Raw genomic sequence first — 18,388 nt, 5'->3', positions numbered from 1 at the left:
TTATTTCAAGGTGATTTGTGTTACTCATATCAGTAGCTATTTACCTTGACCTGAAGTAGATATAAATGTTATTTGCTATTATGTAAAAAATATTAATTAAAACTATTAATGTTCAGATCACTGAACAGGTGTGACATGGCAGTATTAAATCTGATGGAAGTTTGCATAGTGATGTACAGATTAATAACTAAACTAACTAGATTGAAGAAAATCTCAACAACAAACACTTCTACATGGTATATATTTGCAATTTGCAATCTCACCATTTGGCTGAAGGTCACCTGTGCTAAAGTGTTTGACATGCAAAGGAGGTTGTCATCTTCTACTTTATTTATTTTCCTTTTTTTTTTTTTTTAATAGACTATGTAGAATTCAGGCCTTGTACTCCACAGATCAAAGCTCCAGTTAAATGTGACTGAACTCATTGTTACTACTCTACATAGTCAAATTATATCAAATCGATAACCTAAAACTTGTTTTGGGTGCAACTCACAAATTGAATTTGGCAACAGTAAGTTTTTCATAGTCCTAAAAGCTGGCAAATTTTCAAGCGTCTTTCAGTGATTATTAACATTTGATGGTGACGTACTTTGTTCAAGGAGTGTCAAGATCTGGTGGTCAAGCAATAGATGTTTTGTAATTGTTTTTCTTAGGATGTATCTAGTGGCCATTGTGGAAGAGAAGGAGATTCAGTTACATGTAAATAGAACAAACTGGTCAGTGTTTTACTGGTGTTACATGTTTTTTAATCCCGATCTGTTGTGTAATTTTGTTGCTAGCATTTTTGATGTTATTTCTCTGGAAGTTACATGTATCTCTCTTCACTTTTTGCTCTCTTTTTTTCTGCTGTGAATAGTTTGTTTCTGAAAGAGCTAATTTTTCAGAGATGTAACTTTTTTTTTCTAGTTACAATGTTTACAAAGTCACACTTTGTACTAAAAGTGATCTTAATTTCGTAGTTGGGATGGAAGTCTATTCTGTGTTTGCTGCATTACTGCCCTCTGTTCAAGTATTTTCTGAACTCACTCATTTACAGTGCTTGACCAACACAAGGCCTTTTTTACTTGGTCTTATTAGAGCAAAAGGGATGATATGGTCTGCACCATGGTAAAGCAGATGGCTTGTAAAAACATTCTGCCCTAGTTACTTTCCTCAGTATCAGAAAAATAACACATATAAGGGAATTCCAGACAAAACTTTCCAGACCTGTCTATTCAGTTTAGAATTCTCTTATGAACTCAGAATACACAAACTTTAATGACTTTAAGATTCTTCCACAAAGTGATCTATAGACAGTACCTGATTAAACATTACAGGAACATGAAGGACAGGCTTGGTTTTGCTGCAGGTATTGAATCTCTGATGTGTTTGCTGCTTCAGAAATCTCACAAGGTCAATTTTTTTTTTTTTTTTTTTAAGTCAACTGATATGCAGAAGCATCTTTCATTAAAGTCCTTTCTATAGGCTTGATTATTTGCTTTGGTTCAGTGGTCTACCATGTAGGTGATACTGCTAAGAACAACGATTATGTTTATATGATTATAGTTGGGTAGAGTAAGCTGTTCACAAGCATGCATCCCCTGCTGCACTGGATATGTATTGTGAGGAGTGAAGATGTTGCAGCCCAACACTCAAGCTCTGATTCCAGTCAGACTTTCACAACAGCAGAACAGAGATCAGTAAATCTGATATTCTAACAAATGTCACATCTCAGTAACACGTACTCAAATTATTCTAAGATGTCATTTCTGTTTTTTTGAAAAGTTCTACAGATCTTTGTTGAAAGTAGATTCTGAAAAATATCTATTCTTGAGAGGCTGGATGCTTTTTCTAGCAAAGTGTTGACCTGGAGCAAAGTTCCTTTCTGTCTTCTACTGCTGATTTCCTATGTTAAATAAATTGTTTCTTCAGTTTCCCTTCTGTAAATGAGGATAGTAATCTTCTATTTCATAAATGTGTTGTGAATTTAAATTAATTAAAGCTTGTGTTAGATATGTTGCTATAAACCTATTTTATTAGTATTTATTAGATGCAGATTTCTTAGTATCTGTGGGAATGTTATCTAAGTTCTGTACTTTGTAAGGGAGGAAATTATGGTAACTAGTAAGTCATCAGTTTTAAGTTAATACTCATAATTACTTCTAGTCCTCTTGCATAGCAGTACATGTCCTACAGACATGTAGGACACATGCAAGTACATACTTGCTCTCCAGTTTTTCATGAAGACACGAAAACAAAAATATCAGTGTAGTTGTTCTCAGCGCTTTTTATTTGTGTGTACATACTGATATCAATCAACAGTATATGATTTACTTTCATTTTCTGTTGGCTTATTAGTTGACAACTGACTGATTTTTGAGTCTCTTGATAAAAGTGATTCACATATTAAAGAAATGGACAGTGTTGTCATTATTAATAAAGGCAGGGAAGACATTTAATGTGGATGTGTTTAGGTTTCTGTAAGGGGCTGTATGCAGCTTTGCATTTCTTGAGATAACTACCTTTGGATCTGGGCTTCCTGGATTTGGGTAGCATTGAAGCTGTTAAGTTGAAATCAGACCCGTGTCTCCAGTGACTGGCTGCCAGAGCATATGCTACTTGAATTTCACATGCATGGCAGCATTTTTTCAAGAGAAGGACAACAGAAAAGTGACAGCACCCAGATCACAGTTACCTCTGTTGCCTGTGCAGGGAAGTTTCCCCAAGTCATAATAATGATTACTCCTAGGATATTGTAGCAAAATCCAGTGCATGCATTACAGTTAATTTCTGTTACATTATGTTATACCCTGAGAGTGTATTTTGCTTGTTCTCTGCTGGAATTCTCTTGGAAATGAGAAATGTCTTCTCAATGTGACTTTGTGTGAAAGTAATTTTTTGCCTGGGAAAGAAATGCTTCCTTTGTAAACTGAACTCTGTTCTCTGGTTTCTTAAAGTCTAGTGCACCAGAAGGACAAGGTTTCATAAGTGTTCAGTTTAGTTGAAATGGCTTATGATATTGGAATTTAATAGTGTGTTTGTTCGACTAAATCCTTAATCTTTTGCTTCATGAAAATTTATTCTAACTGCTCACAGAAGTTGCAGTAACTTAGGAAGACAGTAAATCACAGTAAATCAGGTTTCTCCAGAGAGAGGAAGGGTGATCAGCTGTAAACAAGGCAAAGAGTCCATGATTTTCTGCTATTGACTGTTGCAGACAAGGGAATATTTGAATTCTGAAGGCTGACTGATTTGCTGAGGTTCTTGCTCATGTTTCTGGCTGTGTCATCTGAAAAAAGTTCATCAAGACAGTTTCCAGGCTGTAGAGGTTGTGTAATCTTTTAGTATTGTAAGGTTGGAGCCACCTCTTTGTGGGTGCCAACAAGAGATTCAGAGGAAATGTCAGAGCCTCATGGGGGCTGCTGTTGCCAGTGTTGTTGCCCCAAGAAAGTGACCTGTAAGTTCATGCCGGCACAGTGAGCTTGACTGTCCTTGGGTAGCACCTGGTAGTCCAAATGAGTTGAGGATGCTACCAAGGGAAAGTTCTTGCTCTTGCAACAACTTTCCTCTTTGTGGCTCTGAGTCTCAGAGAAACTCAAGAGTAGCTGTTCCAGCAACACTAAAACAGGAAATTTAGAAATGTTTGGGTGCATGGTGGATCTGCTTCCTAAGGTCAGATCTCAGAGAGATGGTTTCATTTTCAGGCCGTTTTGCAGTAGTAGTATGGTGTACAACTATGTGACTAACTTGGACAATACTATTTGTGTATTATGAAAAGTGATGCCTTTAATACTTCTGTAAAGCAAATCAGGGATCTGTGTCTCAGCTGGAGCATGTCAGACAAGTGCTAGGTAGACTGTTGCATGCAGTTAAGTGAGATGACAACATGCTTGTTTGTGAAGGTTTGAACGTTTGTTGTCTCTCTGTAATGATTGGACCATAGTTAGGTATTTGGGAACTTTTGTCTTGCAGTATAAATATAAACATATTTTAAATGGCATCAGATTGGTCCATGAATTTGTTTTTAATGCTAAAAACAAAACAAGAAGAAAACCCCAAGTAAACATGTTAACATTTAATCTTCCAGTAATGGAATTGGAAACAAAATTCTCAGCAACTTACAATAGCGATGCTGTTCAGAAGTGTTTTTCTGATGCCTGTTGTGAGAAGTTAGGGTATGTAAAATAAATGATGTATGGAGCTGTAGGAATGCGACTTTTGCAGACTACCTTATGTCTAAGGAACATTAAACATAGGGTTCTCGTTTAGCAAATAAATAACCATTCATTTCAATGGCTGCATAGTCTGGACTTTTGTGCATATTTTTGCAAAGATGAGAAGAGGCCATTAGGGATTTAATATAAAATAAATCGCCAAGGGGTCTTCTTGTAGTCCTAGTCTTTCTGCCCCATGGTGTGTCACTAATGTGCATAAATGGGCTTAAATGAATTTGTTATCTGTATTACATTTGCAGTATGTATATATTTATATATTATTTTTTAATTGTGTTTAAAAATAAAACATTAAATACATCATTTCTGAGAGTTGAAAACATACCATTTTTAAATAAATCAGCCTTAATTAAGGTCTTAAAATGTCAGTGTGTGAGATCTGCCTGTAGGAAAATGTGCAACATATATAGCAGACAAAGCTGGAACATGCTTTCGTCTGCTTTTTTAGAAGCGTTAGAAAGGTTAAGTCATCACCTTATAGGGCTGAGTAATGCAGCCAAACATGCATTAATGTAAATACCCCTACACATGTTTAAACATCAGACTGCTGTGTTTTGGAGGACGGTAGCAGTTTTGTTGATGCCTCAGGTCAGCTGAAGTACCCCAGTTGTAATGAGTACAATCCAAGGTGTGGAAAGCTGAGGCAGACCTGCTGAATTCTCTGCTGTAGTTAATTACTCGTCTCTACAGGTATGAAAGGAAGCTGGTGAGGAGAATCCTAGACTGTTTTAACTGCTTCCTAATTAGCAATGTGAAATCAAACGGCAGCAAAACTGACATTGATGACAGTGATCATGAAGATTGCTTATAGTTTTAAAATCAAGACCAGATCCCTTCCAAAAGATGATGTCAGGGTGATATGAGCTAAAGTTCCCCTCTCAGTGAGGTGTTTCTGCATGAGGTCATGTAGGATGTCAAGCAAGGTGTTCACTATGGTCCCTTGCGAAGCAGATAGATATGTAAGCTGGTAAAACTGGCCAAGACTACCATATTTATCAATCGGTCCAATTCAGTCTGTGCTTAAATTATTAAATAATCATTTATTCAACTGTCATTTTTGCAAGGTGTATTTGATTATTCTGTTCTATACTGCTGTCATAACTCTGCAAACCAGAAGCACCAGAGATTATGTACTTGCAATATCTCTTTAGGAATGCACGAGGTATACAGTGATACCAGGTCTGCAACGGTATGTATGTACGGTTGCAGTCAGGATTTTGGTGTCTGAAGAAATTGGGTAGATTTCATCTGCTGTAATGTGTGTGATGTCTGGTCTAAATTTGACCCATGCTTATAATTTGACCCATTGTTTATAATTTTGCCTTTACTGGTTTTGTTCAATCTTGGTCCAAAAATTACTAAACAAAGTAAAATAACTGAGAATTATTAAAGGAATAAGCATAGACATCAGATTAATTAACTAACATTACAGTAAAAATGTGCCTGTGTTTACAAGTACATTGTTCAAGAAGATAAACTGTATTTTCTTTTGTATCATTTATGAAATGTGTTTAAATAAATTAAGATAGTTTCTTTATGAAATACAGCTGTATAATATGCACTGTCTGTCAGCTAAATAAAATGCTATCATCTACAGTATCATTATTGGACTGCATTCCTGACTTCTACAAAGCTGACTAATTTATCATTTGTGTATTCTTCTAGTTCTTGTCAGTAGCATCTCAGCTCAGCTGCTTATGGGGCATAGACATTGACAGCGGGAGGTGCTGTTTTGAGAAATGTTCAGCATAAGAAGAGTTTTTTCTATGAAATGCAATACACTTTTTTTGAATTTCAATGTAAAACCTAACTTGGACATGTAATATTTTAAGATCTGTCCATAACACGTGAGAATAGAGGAACGGATAATAGCTAGGGATAACAACAATATGAATACTACAGAAAAGTTAAATTTTATTTTCTGCTATTTAGTTTATGTTTTTTCTTTGCTATTGTGTGGGAGAGAACTTAACTGGAACATTAAACTGTTGGTCCAACATTACAATATAATTCCAGCTGTGTAATAAAACATCTGCCTTTGGGTCTGCTAGTGTTAGTGTTGCCTTACCACAGAAGACAGCAGTTGTGTCCGCAGCAAGTGACAGAGAGGTGCAGGGTATTTCTAAACAAACTGCTTTTGTAGGTATCATGTAGAAATTAAAAAATAACCCTCACATTTAAGTTCATGCAGTATTTATTTAGAGTAGTGATATTTTAATGCAGAAAACCAACAAAATATGTACACTCTGTCTTGAGATACTAATTTTATTCCTTCTGTTTGGCAAAGCACATGCCTAAAACACCTTCTGAACTGGAATGTAAGTGAATGCTTAACACTTGTAAACATTACAATAGCCTTTGTTTTTAGCACGCACCATTGAATTTTACACCTTCCGGTACATATCAGGAGCTAGTCCTGAAGCTATTGGTTATTTTTAAATGTAGGAACATTTTGAAATTTTGAATTAGTCAGATCAAATGTTCTGTGAGATTTTTCAGCATTTATCTGAAACTGTCAGCATCTGGTTAGATGATGACAGAGAAGAGCCTTCTTCTGACTGTGTAATTGTGTACGCTGCCAGGCTTACTTCAAGTCAAGTCTTTTGTCTGACTGAAAATTTCAGGTTTATTTAATTTTGTATACATTTTAATATATTTCATTTATAATACAGGGATAAAAAAACGCCCAGAATTATTCAAGTTGAAACCCTTCAACCCCTATTTGAGACTCCAATTCAGAGTAGCTAAGAACACCAGCTGTAATTCTACCAAAGAATAAAATTTTTCTTTCTCTCTTTCTAGGAGACGGATAAAGTTTTCTCTTAGAAAGATCATGCTTTTGTATTGTGAATTATTCACAGCTTCTGTGCCTCTCTAACAAAATGTAGTTTTCATCATAAAGCTGCTGCATGAATGTTACTTGCCAAAAAATATGATTTCTTCTGCAACTCCATAGCTAGATTGCTTGTGTAAATTTTATTTTTTATATTTAAGTGAATACAGGTTAAGTCTAGCCTGCAAGCTCTTTGACCCCTAAAAAACCTACATTCAGAACTTCTGTGTATATTGCAAGTATTCCAACATCTTTTTGACCATTTTTCCCTTTTCTGTATAGACTTGATAAAGTATCAGATTAAAGTTCCTTCAAGGCAATTTTGCATTGCTTTGGGGATCGATGTACTATTTTTCTCCATAGAAAATCTATGTACAAATATGTTATTTTTTGTCCTGACATTGTTCCGTTTCTGAAATAATTACAATGTCTTTAACCAAAGTTTCTAAGTACAGGTTAAATATATTGATTATGGTAAAAGAGTAGGAAGTGTTCAGGGGTTAGGTAGGTTTTTAGCATTTCTTTTTTTGCTATCTGCTTTTTATTTTTATTTAGTTGTTTTATCTGAAGAGTAAATCTCAGTAATTTGAGTTTCATAACTTTCTCCCTATTTGTCATGCATGATTAGTAACAAGATCATGCTTTGACTGAAAACTTAGCTATGGAGAGATTTTCCTTTCTCATGCTAGCATAATTCTTGTGGTTTCATACAAAGCCACAGAGCTCTCATTGCTGTTTAGGTAAAAAAAGCAAAACAGGATACAGTTTTAATCAGCATTGATAGCTGCCAATGCTTCAGAATTTCTTATGCATATTGGACAGCTGTCTTCCAGAACTCTTACAGTCCCCTTTCCTTCTGAACATGAGATAAACACAGCACTTCAGCTGACATAAAACATTAAAAAGTTTACTGAGGCCACTAAATTTCTGCCAAATGCAAACTATGGCAGCTGATTATTTCATCTTCCCCAAATAAGAAAAAATCACAGTATTTGCATTGTAGAGATGGGGAATTCAGGTGTATATACAACCTTTTCACACTTGGGAGAATGGTGTTGTCAGTTCTGAAGGAATAATGAATCTGAATACAGGTTGCTTGGTTCTTCGGCTCAGGTCAAACAGGACTATAGATTTAGTAGTAAAATCAAAGAGAGAACCTGGCAGAATTATCTGCTTTCAGTGGCAGATGATTTTGCTTCTTCCTTTGCATGGACAGTTAAACCAGTTGAAGAAAATCTCTCCTACCTTGGATTCTGCTTTTACCAACAAAAGCTATTAGTTGGTCTCTATGCATTGCCAGTTCTTGTCCTTTTTACAGAAGGACAAATCTCACTACTAGACATTCTGACTGCATTTCAGCGTTTCAGTCTTGCTGTTGTTCTTGCCTTTTTCTTAATTGTGTGTCCAATGAATTTTCATAAAACATGACTCTCCCTCCCTCCTCCCTCTCCCAGGGAAGGAAAAAACCCAATCCCAAACAAAAAAACTCAGAAAGATGTAGCCTTACAGCAACACAAAGGTAAGAGTGAACAGAGTCTGCAGGGCAGTCTTCTTGCAGTCCAATCTCCTTTTTTAACCTGCTGCAAGATGCTGGAGAGATACAGTAAGCAATCTGTGCCTGGATTCCACGCTCAGGATTTGGTTTTTTGAGGTATGATGAATGCCAGACATCTGTGTATGGTGGTTCATTCCGAGTGTTTGTCACAGACTAGAAAAGAAAAAGGTTGGAATAGATGAATTTTGTCCTGAAGCAGGAACTGTAGATCAAGTCTTCAGCTGGTAGAACAGCATGAGGTTACCCTAGCTGTGGGTTTTTTTAGCTGCAGAAGGATTTGGGATGAGTTTGAATAAATGGCAACTGTACAACCAAGAACTCCTTCAACTGTTTTAAAACCAAAAATCTGAACTGAGCACTGACCTAAGTGCTGTTTTTTGTCAGATTTTATTACGGACTGAATTATATTCTTCCGAAAATGTATTGTTTTGGTTTAACAAGTTTGTCACCTCTTCTTCTTTGTATAAATAACATTAGCAGGGCTGTTTCTCAGCATTTGCTATTAAAGAAGACTTTCTAAATAAAGGGACTAGAGATAATTTAGAAACAAAAAAGTGATTTTCCTTTCACATTTCTCAGTTGAGTATTTGCCATATGGGTTGCTCAGCATCACACTCTCAGGAGGTCTAATTTATGGTAAACACACAGTGAGTGAACAGGAAAAAAAAGACAATGAAAATATTAATATTCTCCTCTCACCCCAGTTCTTTTAAACTGAACTAAACATACTCTGGTTCAGCCCATATAGTTGTGGCATTTAGTTGAGTATGCATGTATTTGCCACTCTGCTGGGAGTTTGTGAAGACTGAAATGCTGCACTTTTCTTGCCGTGAGACTGATTTGCGGGAGCTTACATGGCAATGTGTAAATTATACCTTCCCTGCTCCAGTCTGGCATGCTGCCAGCCCCCCCAGGGCTGTGCTCTCTCCATGAAGGGCAGTTGGTGAAAAGATTGCTGCTCGTGCTGTGGCGTGGGGTGCTTCAGCTTTTTCCTGGGCCTCCACAGGAGGATCAGCAACCGACTGAATGTCAGCTAGGGTTTGGAACGGGCAAAGAGAGAGAGATAAAATAGATAATGGTTATGGATTTTTCTTGAGACTCACAGCCATGGAAATCCACAGCATCAGTGCTTTGAAAACCTCCTGTCTCCCACGAGTTCCTGGGGCTTTCTTTTAACTGTTGTGCGTGTGCTTTCTTTCTCTCTTTGGGTTGCGGCACTTTGCTGCCAATAATCATCCTTTAGGGACTCTAGAACTTGGTCAGCCCCACTCCTTAGCATGCCTGTGTGGCAGATCACTGGAGAGCAACACAAAGTACTAAGCGTGTATCAGCAACCCAAGTAAGCACTCTTTAATCAGTGCTTCCAGCTCAAGGGAATGAGTTTTTTTCACAGGAGTGTCTGCATTGTTATATTTAAATAAAAAAATATATCTGTTTTACAGTTAGGGGCAGGCATTTCTGAGCAAAAGAAACTACATTGCATAAACAGATGTGGTGTTCTGAAAACAGAAACTCCTGCCATTGCACACTTGATATTGTAATTTCGAACAGGAAATAGCTACAAAAGAAGATGTCTTTAAAAAGCCATGGTTTGTGTCCTGCCCTCTGCCTTATGGTCGTACAGTAGACCTTGGTAATGCGCATACTTTCTGTCTGGATACTTTCTGTGCCAGCAAGAAACCTGCACATTCCCATTCCAAATCTGAGTATTCAGCCAAATAATTGAGAACTGTGCATGGTTCAGATTTAAAATAAAATGCAATAGTCCTGCATTGAACAATCATGGTATAATTTCCTTTAGGCAACGTATTTTCTAAGTATTCAAGAGGAAATACTTAATTTACAACACCTGCAGGTATTTAGTTCAAATAAATGTGAAACTCTTTCTTTTGATCCTGCTAAATGTTTGTCTCAGCATGATCTCCACAGGTTGGCATTAAGGTCCACAGGCTGTGTGTTTAGCTTATGTGTTATATTTGTAGTTGCGTTCAATTTCCCCTTCTTTAGTCTTTTAAACAGGGATTAATTGGAATGGTCAGGTTTTTTTCTCTGCTTATTATTGGGTGTTTTATACTCCTGTAGTGTGCTGCATCTTGATCTTCTTCATGAACTAATCTGTAAATACTTGGAGATGAATAAATAGAATATATTGGTTGTTTTATCATCTAGTATGAATTCTTCCTTCATGTACATAATTAGCCTAATTGTTTACAGTGTTCCAGTCAGTTACACTTACACAGATCCTCTGAGGTAATGGAGTTGTGTTTTGTAGTACAAACCAATATTTACTGAGAAGTCAAACCTCAGCCTCACTTCCTGTGGACTTCCAGTACTAACAGTGTAGCAGTAAGATCCACAGTGAAATTTCCATGATGCCTGAGTGGACAGAACCATGAAAGCAGTCATTTTACTAATTGCTATTTATGCATTTAAATTTCTGTGAATAACAGCCAGCTGAACTCAGGTGCCACTAGTGACTATTTTGGACTCTGAATTTTATGCTTTAATCATTTTAGAAAAGTGTTGATTTACAGTGTCTTCTGTCAACTGGAAATGGTTGGGAGGTTAAAGTAAATTAAGTGATGATGAGGGATGCTTTGTGTACTGTGCACTCAGCCATTGTGAACTCATATTATGAACACGTTTAAATTTGGCTGTATTTTTGATCAATTATTAAAGACTCAAAAAACAAGCATATTTTCAAATGGTGTTCTGCACAGTCAGTGATCTACCTGTGCTTGATGCCACTGTTCTTCATAAAATGTGACAATAATGTTATGTGTTAACATGAAAACAAAGTTTGATTCCACAGCAGCTGGAAATGGATAGCCGTAATATGCTTAAATCTCTTAGGAGTGCATTGTTTGACATATGCTGCTAGAAGTTCCTCATATTTAGGAATTCTTTTAAGTGAAATACTTGTGCTGAGTCTCAGCTGGTGTGCATGAAGGAATATTCATTGCCCAGTGGTAACAGGGAATTTGATTTTTTTTACCTTTTTATATATATTTAATGGATTGAAACACTTTGAAGAAAAAAAACCCAAACCATATATTTCTGGTTCTAATCTAATTCAGAGAAGTTTTGTGGTTCTGATTCCAGCCTTTTCTCATGTTTTATGTATAGGTAAATCAGAAGGCTATGTCTTGTCCAAGCTAGCAGGGAGCAGAAACAGTCCTCTGTGACATTCAGGAAGATGATCAGTTGGGCAATGACAAATGGCTGTTTACTGGGTGGATACTGCAGGTGGTTTGAAAAGAGATTGTCTGCAGCTTGGCAAGAGGGCCATGCTAACAGCAGTATGTGCTAAAACTTAGTATTTTGGTTTTGCAAGTTGCAAGGGAGGGGTATCTGAACCTCATAAGATATGCTAGGTGTTTCATGCCTGCAACTACGTTCTGGTTTAAAATTTTAAAGTATGGTTATTATGTTGTGTACTCTGTGTAAGAGTCAGATGAAGTTTCTGCAGTAGAAGTAGGTGGTGGAAGCAACTGAAAGAAAGGAGCTTTCAGGGATTTGATGTCTGGTCAGAAAGGATGTTCCAAGAGTCAGAGGAGAGGTACAAAATGATGGTGGAAGAGGAGCATGAGCTACTATGGTACGGAACATAAAGGCAAAAACCAGTATGAGATGTGATATAAACCAACTCGAAGCTTCACCAGCTTGTGGGCTTCAAGACTTTGCCATAGCATTGTTCTCAGAGGTGAAGCAACTCATTTTTGGCACTGCATGGCACATAAAAGTGTGCCATACATTTATGTGTGTATGTATATATGTGCACCACATATATGTGAAGAATAGAAATATGAGCTGCCTACTTGCCGTGTAACATGAAATTTGTGCTACATGGAAAATTTATTAGGCTTACTCCATTGTATCTTTAATTACCCATATTCTTTATTCTGATTTCTAATTTCTGTCTGTGAGGGTGCATCTAGTTTTCTTGCTCAGATCCTGAGAAATAAACTATCTGAAATTCAGACTTGTTCTGAGAAAGCACCTTGCCAACAAGTTTCATGTTTCAAAGAAATGGGGAGAGACCAGAGTCTGTGCTGACATAACTGTTACCAACCAGGAGTGCCATTTGTTTCTTAAGTTTCACCATGCATAAGCAGTAAAACTGACTCAGTTACACTTGGTATAAAAGCTTTTTCCAGAACAGCTTATTCTGTGTGTGACTTGGTTTAAACTTTAGAATCATAGAACCATAGAATCTGTTAGGCTGGAAGAGACCTTTGAGATCTTCAAGTCCAACCACTGATGCAGGACTGCCAAATCCATCACTAAACCATGTCCCTAAGCACCTCCTCTCTGGGCAGCCTGTTCCAATGCTTGACCACCCTTTCAGTGAAGAAATTTTTCCTAATATCTAATCTAAATCTCCCCTGGCATAACTTGAGGCCATTTGCTCAAACTATTGTACTTTGCTATCGTCCTTTGCTATTGACAATGCAGGCTTCAGAGCTGGAAGAAGTATTTGTTGGGAAAGTCAACCGAAAGAATGGGGGTTTCAGGTGCAGAGTGAATGAACATTGCCCATAAGATATGCTAGAGGTAAGACATCATCCAGTTCCCATTGAGGGAAAGTATGATTGTAAGCAGATGAGCAGCAATGCCGTTATACCAGAGACATAGCCTAAGAGCATCTTGGATGGTACCTGCAGTAAAATATTTTACTATTTGAGCAAAGCAGAATAAACATCAAGATGATACAATATGTGGAAATAACTGCATAATTCCACAGATAAAGAAAACTAGAGACAAAAATTCTCATGTGAATACAGGAGTATAAGCAACTTAGTTACAATGGGCAAATGCAGATTTTAACAGAAAAGAGCTTATTTTGGGTCAGAAGATAGAAGCTTTGTTTTCCTGAAGAAAAAATAGCATTAGTTTTGCAGTATCTGTGTAGTGTTGCGTTTCTTGGTAGTTTTAAAGGTACCCCACTACTAAAGCTTTAAAAAAGGTCTCTTGACCTCATGAAAAAGTTAGTTATTTGGAATGTTAAATGCAATTATATTGACATATGGTGATAATGTGATAAAGCGTAAGGGTTAAAGGTTGAAGGAACCATGGCTTGGCAATTAGCAATGTAAATGAAACATTCATTATCCAGCATGCTGAGAAGTTGATGAACTGTACAATAAATCTGAGCCCAAGTCACTACTGAGATAACTCATTTCAGACATAACGGTATTTATTAGGATCCTGGACATTGTTTTGCATTCTCTGATGAAATATATTGCTATATAGAAATACTTTCTCTGTTAATTTATGTAAAAATTTGTAAGGCCCTAAGCAATTCTCCAAATGATACAGAATAAAAAAGGCAGAAACATGAAAGACATTGAAACCTATCCTATCTGGAAAGATGTTTTATTAGTGGTATTGGTATCTCTTCAGTGCGTTGGTATTGGTATTTCTCCAGTGTAAATTGTCTCCAGTGACTTCTGTTAACTCATTTGAAGCCATTTTTCATCGTACGAGATACAATTGAAATCAGAATCTTACCTAGTAAGTAGAAAACCAATTATTCAATGTTGTTAGTTCCATTTATACATATAAGAGGGTATTTTTTGGTGAGAAAACAGGATGTAGACTCGTTTGACAGACAATGCAGAACATGTTTACTCAGTACTAAAAGTTTCATGAAGATTGGGATTAAGTGTTATCAGACATTGTTACAGTTCACTGTACTTGTGTCTGTCTTAGAATAATGCTCAGTACCAGTAAAACTACAGCTAAATGCATTAACTTGATGATAGCAGTGATGTATTTACCTCTCATTCATTACAGTTCTATGAGCAGTTTAAAAGTTCCTAATAATAAAATAAATAGTGCATAATTTGTTCAGTGAAAATAACTGAGGAGCACTTAACAGGAACCAAGACACAAATTTGTGCAAGCTTTCTTGTTAGTGAGACAAAATAATTTTACATTCATGTGATTGGTGGAAACAGTGTATATTTGGTTTGTGTTAAATAATGTTGAAGATGCTCCTTTAAAGGTTATGAGTTTATCATGGCCATAGCAAGTGATACATTATATTTTCTGCTCTGGCTTTGCATCCATTTGGCATTGTTAGAAATTTTGTATTATATTTTATTTTACATAGATTTCCCACTGTGGAATAGACAGATTTCTTACTATTGAGGCAAAACATTTGAACAGATATATATTAATGGCATATAAACTCTGAGAAAGTACCACATTTTACGTAGTTTTCATGCTAGTTCTGTGAAATTTTATTATTATGGATCCTGAAAGATCACATAATGATTTATGAATTGAGGTAAAACCCCTCACTACTCCCTTAAGCCTCCACCTCTATGAGTATCTGATGCACATAATTTTTGCTTCACTCATCAGTGTCAGCAAGAGATGCAGTATTTGTTCAGTAGTACAAGGAAATATAATGCATTGTTCAGAAAAAGAGTTTAATAATAATATGTTTTCTATATGGAAGAGATGACATTCCCATATGTATATAGTGTGGCATATTTGCATACTATTCTGTACTACACTGAAAGAAGAAAGAGTGTTGTTGTTCCCCCCCCTTCATTTATTGTACAGAAAACTATTCAGAGAGTAAGCTTACATGGTATACATATACAAGTGCTGAAAATTGCTTTTGAGTAGGTATCTATCACATACTTCATATCTTCAGTTTCCTTTTGGATTCTTTCTAGTTTTATCATTCAACTGAAAGTTCCATGGATCAGGATGGTACACAGGCTGGAGGATATGTTGCAGATCCTAGGGGAAACACAGAACAGCAGCAAGAATTAAATTCAGTACTCAGAGTTTTTTTAAATAGCAATTTAAATTAGTCTCCTTTAAGTTTTCTTTAATTTTGCTTCTTTAAAGGCTTTCTTTGAATCAAAAAAGTCTTCTGACCTTCTTGGAGTAATTGAGATGGCTGAGTATTACATATATCCCAAACCCAGGCTTTAGAACAGCTTTAATTGCAGAAACTACTTGGTTTCAGAGCATGACTGTGCTTTAGAACTGGAATTGTGGGAACCTAGTGCTGGGTGAAGCACATCAGCCAGAATACTTATTTTAAAGACAGCTGCAAGTGCTGTGTTGAGCACAACCCTGCCAGAACGGAGAATGCAACTACAAAGTTACTGTAAAATTGTGAGGAAAGCACTGGAAAAAATTGATAACTCCTAAATTTTATTTATTTAAAGAGTCTCTTATTTAACTGCCTTTGAATTTCTCAGGATGTCAACATAACTTTTACTTCTGTGTCTGTTGCTGTGCTTTCCTGTAACAGTGGTATCAGTTAGGAGAATTTGAAGCATTAAACTCTAAAGTATGTAAGAGATCATCCTTTACCATAACTTTTTAAATTGAAAATGACCACAAATAAATTAATATATTCTGTTGCTTATTTTTTCTTTTAGAATATTTTGCTGTAACATCTCTAATGTAAATGAACTTGCTGACCCACAGCTTATTTGTACTATTTGGATAAACAGTGTTCTGAATTACAGTATTTGTAAAGTCTTCATTTCTTGACTACTTACTGATTGGCTGTACTGGATCAACTTGAACTGAAATGTGTAAGCATTAGTATATATGTGTATTTATATACTTACAAATACATTCTTTGCATGCATTATATATACGCTCATGGACACTGCTGAAATATGAAATAGTATATATACAAGTTATATGAAGTATATATAAAATACTCAGTACATATGCAGTACAACATACATATACATTAGATTTGTTTAAACAAGTTTATTTCCGCAAGCAGCTCTTACAGTTTAGACCTCAATTCTTAGTGTCAGTTACTATTTTTTAGGTGTTTTCTTTAAATACTTCGCTTTCAGTTTCTCATTGTTCTTTGAAAAGCTATTAGAGTTTTAAAAGAAAGCTTCATGGGAAAGGCTGGTTATCTCTCATCTCTCATCACAGCTGGCTTCTAGATTTTTAAAGCTTTCTTTGCCATGTTTTTAGCTGAGTTTGACATTTCCTTTTGGCCAAAGGTGGAAAGTGCGCCAAATGTTGCGGTGTCATGGCAGCCCAAGACAATTCCCTGGTTACAGCTGGGATGGAGTCAGTTGTCTTCCTAGTAGCTGTTGCAGTGCTGTGTTTTGAATTAGGTATGAGACCAACGCTGATGGCACACTGACATTTTTAGTTGTTGCTGGGTGATGTTTATACTAAGGGACTTTTCAGTTTCTCGGGCCCTGCCAGCCAGAGGGCTGGAGGGACACAGAAAGTTGTGATGGGACACAGCCAGGACAGGTGACTCAACCTGGCCAAAGGGATATTCCATACTGTGGGACGTTATGCTTGGTATATAAAGCTGGAGGAAGAAGAAGGAAGGGGCTGGATGTTCAGCATGATGGCATTTGTCTTCCCAAGTAACTGTTACATGTGATGGAGCCCAGCTTTCCTGGGGGTGGCTGAGCACCTGCCTGCCCATGGGAAGTGGTGAATGAATTCCTTGCTTTGCTTTGCTTGGGTGCACAGCTTTTGCTTTACCCATGAGTTTTTTCACTTTTTCTCGTCTGATCATCTCCCTCATCCCACTGCGGGGGAGTGAGTGAGCATCTGTGTGGGGCTTAGTTTGGGGTTAAACTGTGACAGACAAGTAAGCCAGAAGACTGTAGTCTTTCTGAACTCTAATGTAGAGACCAGTTATAATATCTCAAGAGTATGTATAACCTTCTGGAAAGGTCATAGATGAGTTGAAGGAGGAATTTTTGCATATGAACATGAAGGTACCTACACATACACTGTGTACTTTTCAAACAAGTTGAGGCAATGTTCTTTTTTATGACATCCAACAAAATTAAGTAATGCTGTGACATACAGGTAATTTCTTGAAGCTCAAATCCAAGCAGTTTCTCAGATTTCGAAAACTAATAGAAATCATCTTTCTTCTATATATTTGTGAATTTCTCAGTTAAACCAAATCGAAGATACTATGTGGCATATCCATAGGCATGAGGTCCTAGTGTAACATAGGAGAGTCCAACTGTAAACAGCAAAAATATCAGTTTGGAATTAGTATTTTTTTGTTACAACTTGCTGGGTAGACCGCTCTAAAGTATCACTACTTGTTCTCAAAGAGGAGCTCTCCCGTCAACAAAATAGGGTCTTTCCCATATGACGCTAGTGAGTTACTAGTGACCAGTAAGGTTCATGCTTGAGGTCATTTTGTGTATTTTTTTATGCCAGCGGGTTTATACATAGGAGTTGTGGGTTTTGCAGTTTAATCTCATTGGTGGATTATTTTTAAGCCCAACTTTTCTGTAGTTGGTTAGAGCTATAAGTATTTATATTTTACTTGGTCACATTTAGATTGTGCTTTCTAATTGCTTTCCTCTTACCAGCTGCAAAGCCAGAACTAGATCTGACCATCACTCTTGTGGCAAACATGGGGGAAGGCAAAAGGCCTTTGACCTTAGAGCATGTGTCTTGGGAGACCTTGTGTCTTTTTGTTAACTTTTTAATACTTCTTCTGACATGAAAACTGTGCTTTTCAGAATGGATGTGAAAAAGCAGAGTAAACCAAAGAGAAGTGGTAAGTGATGGTACAGTATTAAAAGGACAAGGAAGAGAAAGTGGTGTCTCTCCGTGTAAAACTCCATGAATGCCAAGGCATTTCATGAAATAAATGTAAAGATTCTTCTTTTAGTAAGTTTCCTCAGTACTTGAGACAGCCAAGTGCTTATCAGACCACAGAGATTAGCAAGCACAGAGGTAGAATGTGAATCTACAGAGCCTGACTGTACTTGGTATTTACTGTAAGTTAATTACCCAGGA

At 36.7% G+C, this 18,388-nt stretch overlaps 1 protein-coding gene across 5 annotated transcripts in view; it reads left to right on the top strand.

The window, feature by feature from the left end:
- Positions 1–18,388, top strand: part of PRUNE2 (prune homolog 2 with BCH domain) — a 144,685-nt gene that overhangs the window by 46,598 nt on the left and 79,699 nt on the right. The gene's annotated exons all lie outside the window — the stretch shown is intronic.

The sequence above is a fragment of the Falco cherrug genome, chromosome Z (genome assembly GCF_023634085.1).
Source record: "Falco cherrug isolate bFalChe1 chromosome Z, bFalChe1.pri, whole genome shotgun sequence".
Lineage (NCBI taxonomy): Eukaryota > Metazoa > Chordata > Aves > Falconiformes > Falconidae > Falco > Falco cherrug.
The sequence above is the reverse complement of the archived record's forward strand: the minus strand, read 5'-3'. Positions and strand labels throughout refer to the sequence as shown.